A 6,000-nucleotide genomic window follows, 5' to 3' on the forward strand; every position below is an offset into this window, starting at 1 on the left:
CACAATCTACCCTACATAAACTAGAGGTGATCCAAAACTCAGCTGCTCATGTCTTAACGCGCACCAAGTCCCGCTCACCCATCACCCCTGTGTTCGCTGACCTACATTGGCTTCTGGTTAAGCAACACCTCGATTTCAAAATTCTCATCCTTGATTACAAATCCCTCCATGGCCTCGCCCCTCCCTATCGCTATAATCTCCTCCAGCTGCACAATCTCCCCGCCCCATCCTCCGAGATATCTGCGCTCCAGTAATTTTGCCCTCTTGAGCATCCCTGATTATAATCGCTCAACCATTGGTGGCCGTGCCTTCTGTTGCCTAGGCCCCAAGCTCTGGCACTCCCTGCCTAAATCTCTACCTCTTTATCCTCCTTCAAGACGCTCCTTAAAACATACCTTTTTTATTAAGCTTTTGGTCACCTGGGCTAATTTCTACTTATGCGGCTTTGTGTCAAATGTTTTATCTCATAATACTCCTGTGAAGCGCCTTGGAACATTTCACTATGTTACATGCGCTATATAAATACAAGTTGTTGTTGCTTAAGGGGGAAAAATTGGGCTCCTTTGTGCCTCTCGTTAGTGCCTCCAGGGGAAAATGGGTTTGTGACTGGGCATGACGAGATCAGCGACTCCCGCTAAATTCAACGGGGGTTTTGTGGCGGCGGTACGGCATTGCGCCTCAATCTCCTTCGCCCGGAGATCGTGATGTCATCGCCATGCGCATCACCCAACTAGCGTCCTGGACCCAAAATTACATTCGCCTCCTGCAGCATCGCGGGGCGAAAACACCGGCAGGTGCAGGAGGTGTGCATCGGGCGACCGGCCACTTCTTGTGCGATGCTTAAAGGCGAGGTGGCCGAAGTAAGTAAAAAATTACCTCCGCTGATGATTTAAACACTGTGAATTTTATGGCCCTGAAATTCCGATCGGTGGCTTCTTTCGGACGAACGCCTCCGACCCGAAATTTCTCCACGAAATTGACCTTCTCTCTGGCAGGTTTTTTGCGCGGGTTCCTGCCTGCGATCGATCAGCCCGGCACTCTGCTTGAGAGCCAGGCTGATTGGGTGGGATCGCAGCTGCAGTTGTGGAGAGGTTAAGTTTTTTTCCCTTTGCAGAGCCTGTGGTGATGGCCTTTCCCTTTAAGGGAGTGACGGAACCTTTCAACATGGCAGTGCTTCACGGCCCAGTGTGCTGCGCTGTTCCAATCACCGCCTTGCCTGCTGCCCATTGCGCAAACGGCAAATTTATTAAAAGTTTGAAATCATTAGCATCTTGCGCCAATTTTTCAAACTTTTAAAAGTTCGCGCCCCAAAAGGGGTGCTCCCCAATTTCACCCCCTAATCATTGAGCATAAAGAATAAAGTAATAATATAATAGGGAAATAACATGCATGCAAAGTTACTTCAGCTCGGATAAGAAGATAGGCAAAGGAGCAAAGCAACGGGGACAATTTCAACCTAACCCGCCCATCGGGAAACTGACGAGATCAGATGTGGTGTTGATTTTACACCCCACCCGATTTTATTCTTCAATGGATTTCCAGCCTGCCTGGTTAGGTTTAAATGACACTCGATGAGTCTGGGTGACAACCCGATGCAAGCATCCCCAATGTGAAACCCGAACTTTTTAGAGGAAGGCATAAACTGCCATCCAACCTGTTACAAAGAACAGCTTATATTTCTGAAGCTCATGTCACAGAAAGGCTGCCTTGATATTAGAAATTTGTCAGTAATACAATAAATACAGACTAAACTTAACCTCGCTAAGACATACTGAAATCTTTCACATTGACCTTTACAGTATTAAGTAAATTCCAGCTAATGCCAAGATTACTTAATGTACTTCAATGACTGTTGTACCTATGATGATTTAAACACTGTGAATTTATGGCCCTGAAATTCCGGACGAACGCTTCCAACCCAACATTTCTCTACGGGTGTACGTGGTGGTCCCGGAAGCGCCTTGGATTCCGGTCGGAGGCCTTCTTTCCCCGTGCTTTGCAGCGCGTCCATGTCTTGTAGATACGGACGGAGAAGCTGGAGTCACGTGGGCCTGGACCACCAATACAGTATTCGCATTTTACGAGTTCCTATTATTTTCAGTGATAATAACCCCCAAAACACCCAAACACAACATAATAAATTAAAAAAGCACCACACATATTTAAAATTTATTGAAATTAAAGTTAATTAAATGTTTTAGAAAAAAAACGTTTTTGGATTTAAAAAAAAATGTGTTTTAATAGGGTTTAAAATAAACTTACCTTAGTGAACAGGGTTTAAATTTAAATTTTATTTTTATATGTTTTAAAACTCTTATGCTGGTAAAAGCTGCTTTTACCAGGCGTAAGAGTTCGAAGGACATTCGCTGGGCAAGGGATGGGCAAATAGCCCAATCTCGCCCGCGTGGATGTCCTTCTTCTGGGGATGTAGAGGATCTGTCAGATCGGAAAATCCGGTTTTCGGCGCATGCGCATCACACCCCAAAAACTAGTTTTTGTGAGGCCTCGCCGGGTCTGTTCGTACGTATTCCGTACAGACCCAGCGAGGCCGGAATTTCAGGGCCAAAATTATATATCCAAGTACATTATAAAATTTTCATGTTTAACCTTGTGATAGTTTTATCATAGATGTTATTAAATAAAGTCGAGTTAGTTAATGCATCTGTGTCCGGATTTATCTTTGATGACTCTGGTAAGTAGAGGTTAATTTAATTCTCTCAGTATTTCACTCGTGTCCTGTTGTATTGGGTAACTATTGATATATTTTGTATTGGGTTATGTGAGGCAATTCACATTTAGCCATCTGATAAACCTTGCAGATGAATGGTGGACTCCAATCCAATGTTCCAATTGTCTATGCATTAGAAAAGGGGAGAAAAATTCAACTGATACCTTTTAACTAGTATAGATTGCAAATTAACATTCCACATACAATGCTTTTGACATAATGTATGGGATGTTCTATTTGTCTATCTTACAAAAGGTACAGAACTGAGTGTGGCGGATGCAATGAATCAAAATTCCCTCCCTGAAACCAGTGGCACAAATGACAAAGACGTTCCCATGATTGTGTGCGTAATATCAAGCAAGACTAGGTGAGATGACACCTGAAACTGAGAAATACCAGTCATTATGAAACTTGATCCCGGAAGGATTTCTGGATAAAGGGTAGATTTTAACTATCAGCGACTGACTGGCAGAGTACACCGCGCAGCTGCCCAGCGTGCCATCTTGAGGACCAGGCTACATTGCCATAAGGCCAACCATTCTTTAAACGTTACAAAGTTCTTGTGCCAAACAACCTGAGGAAAAATATCAAAGCCAAGAGACTGAAAAATCCAAAACCTTAGCAATGGTTGACTTGTTCTGGTCTGGTATGTTGCCACAAATTGCAGACATGGTTAGCAATGTCTAAAATGCAATACGTATAGAAATAAAATGTACACAGAGCCAATAAAAGCACCTAACATTCCAGCAGACTGTCACAGAAAGTTGGGACTGATATATTTGACTTCATTTCAAATCAATATTTAATAAGGGCTACTTTAGAATTTTTGAATTCCAAGTGTTCAAATGTGACGGTAGATTGCAAGAAGCAGCTTGCTAGACTGGTGATCTGACAGAATAGATTCAGATAAAGGACCTCAGTTTGGAGTTCAGAAAATCAGCAACAACTGCAGATTCAAACTCACAACCTCATCAAAAAAGTACCATCAATCCAACAAAATATCTCAGCAAACTGTTCAAATTGCAAAAAGAATTGTTGAAGAATGCAAAAGACCAAGATGTATGCCAAGCCTAGATTGATTTTCATAACAGGGCTGGAGATGATACAGCGTCACCAGCACAGTTCTTGAATGGACCGTCAAACAAAAACAATACTTATAATCTCAAAAGAACTGCTCAAAGCAAGAATCATCAAAGTGGTTAAAAGTTTTTTGTTTCAAATATTTATCTACTTCTCTTTCCTTTTGAGAATGACTGTGGATTTAACTCCTCTCTTCTAGTCGGGCATGCCATGTCTGAACAACCCTCTACATGAAGAAGTTTCTCCTAACCTCTCCCTTTGTTATTTTGTCTAAAGCCTACAAGTGATATTTTAATTTAACTTATATCTATAAAGCACAGTCATACTGAAAAGTGGGCAGGTGGAAAATGTGTGAATGTGAGCATTTCTTGCCTGATAATTTCCTGTCCCTCTCTCTCTAACAGGAATCACCTATCTCTCCTTTAGTGTTCCTCTCTAATAAGTTTGGGTGCATGCTGCGATTTGGTATGCCAGGCCACTCTGGCATGATAGGCCAGTTAAGCTGCAGTTTGCATGGGTGCAAAGCAATTTCATCTTCGGATTGAGGCAAACTATATTATAACTCAGGAATTCAGCTGGACAATTTGAATTCTACCAAGGAATGTGTGTTTGCCTCATGCCAGGTCTTACTCTGTTTTTTCCACTGGTTGCAGTATAACTGTGCCTTGTGCAAAGTGAACTTTAAAATCTTTCCAATTGGTCGGTTACATTTTGCGAGCCACAGTGTAACACAGAATCACCTGTATATCTCCAATCTGTGTAACAGCACATTAAAGGTACTACCTTCAGATGATTCTTTACATGTGTATATTATATATTAAAATATACATTGAATTAGGTTGCACCAGATTCCCAAGATTTCTCTATAGGCATAATAAAATGGCAAACATTGGTCAGATGATGCCATGGAAATGTCCTAGCATTATGAACAAAGTTTTATTTAATGAACCATCTCCCACTCAAAGAAATATATTTGAATTTACCCTTAAAAACATCTTCCAAGCACAATCATAAAATCATAAAAATGACAGCACAGGAGGAGGCAATTGGACCCATTATGCCTGTGTCTTCAACTAGAGTGGCTACTCTAATGCCATTCCCTGTCTTCTTCCCACATCCTTTTATATTCTTCCATTTTAAATACTTAACTCATTGCCTTTGAATGATGCTCTAGTATCTATCTCTATAGCCATTTGTCGTAAAGCAGTCCTCGTTCCAATAATAATACAATGGGCCGGATTTTCGGCTTCCGGGATTTTTCGGTGAAAACGGTAGTGATACGTGAAACTTACCGTTTTCGGTGCACGACCGTTTTTAGGCTGATCTTTTGGCCTTTACATCTGCGCCAGGGGCACATCTATAAAGGAGGTGTTACACAAGCATTCGCGGCGCAAAATGCGAGTTTCGGCAAATTTAGTCCCGGGCCGGGCGCGTAGCGAGAGAGGCCTTGGGAGGGGTGGGGGGGGCGGGAATTAAAAAAAAATTCCAAAAACATTTCCAAGACCCTTAACTATTTAATCGCTGCAAAAAAAAATTTAAAATAAAATCTTTAACTTATCTTTTTTGCAGGTTTTCGTACTTACTGCTGCTGGCAGGGCTGCACTGACAGGTTTGACTTGTCACTATTCTGGGCGCAGCGTACGGGTCGGGAGAGTGCCGAAACTCGGACGTAAACACAATCCAAGTTGTTGCACGCTGGCGCACCTCTCCCTGGCGTAACTTGGAAGCGTCGCCGCCATCAGATACCCGAGGATACTGCCCGGGCTTTGCGACCGGGTTTTCGCCGCGGAGGGTCAAATCGCGGCGAAAACCCGGTCGAAACCTCTCGAAAATCCGGTCCATAGAGTGAATAGTTGTGTACACATGCTCAACTCGTTCCTATGAATTTAGTCTCTCCTTTTTTAACACAGGCGCTATGTTAAGCATTTGCATACTAATATTTGAAGATAACGGCATTTGTGAATAAATTGTCTTACACATCTGTAATATGATATTTAACAGGACTAATCATTTGCATTATAGAAATGAAGCATGTGAATTAATTTCAGGAAATCTTCCTCTTTCATTGTATTTGTTGTCTGTGCTTGTCAATACCTTTGCCCTGGCTCTTCAACTGGGATATTAGATATTTTAAGTACTTTCAAGCAGGCTCCTTTGCTGCTTTTTAAAATAAAAACATTGGCAATAACTGG

The 6,000-nt window shown here is 42.1% G+C and overlaps 1 long non-coding RNA gene across 1 annotated transcript in view; it reads right to left on the minus strand.

The window, feature by feature from the left end:
• LOC139249036 (uncharacterized) overlaps positions 1 to 2,015 on the minus strand; it is a 42,705-nt gene extending 40,690 nt beyond the window's left edge. The window contains exon 1 of the long non-coding RNA XR_011591118.1: positions 1,859 to 2,015. This is a non-coding gene — a long non-coding RNA (uncharacterized lncRNA). The remainder of the gene's footprint in view (positions 1 to 1,858) is intronic.
• Between the last annotated feature and the right edge of the window lie 3,985 nt (positions 2,016 to 6,000).

This window comes from Pristiophorus japonicus, chromosome 2, assembly GCF_044704955.1.
Source record: "Pristiophorus japonicus isolate sPriJap1 chromosome 2, sPriJap1.hap1, whole genome shotgun sequence".
NCBI classification, from domain to species: domain Eukaryota; kingdom Metazoa; phylum Chordata; class Chondrichthyes; family Pristiophoridae; genus Pristiophorus; species Pristiophorus japonicus.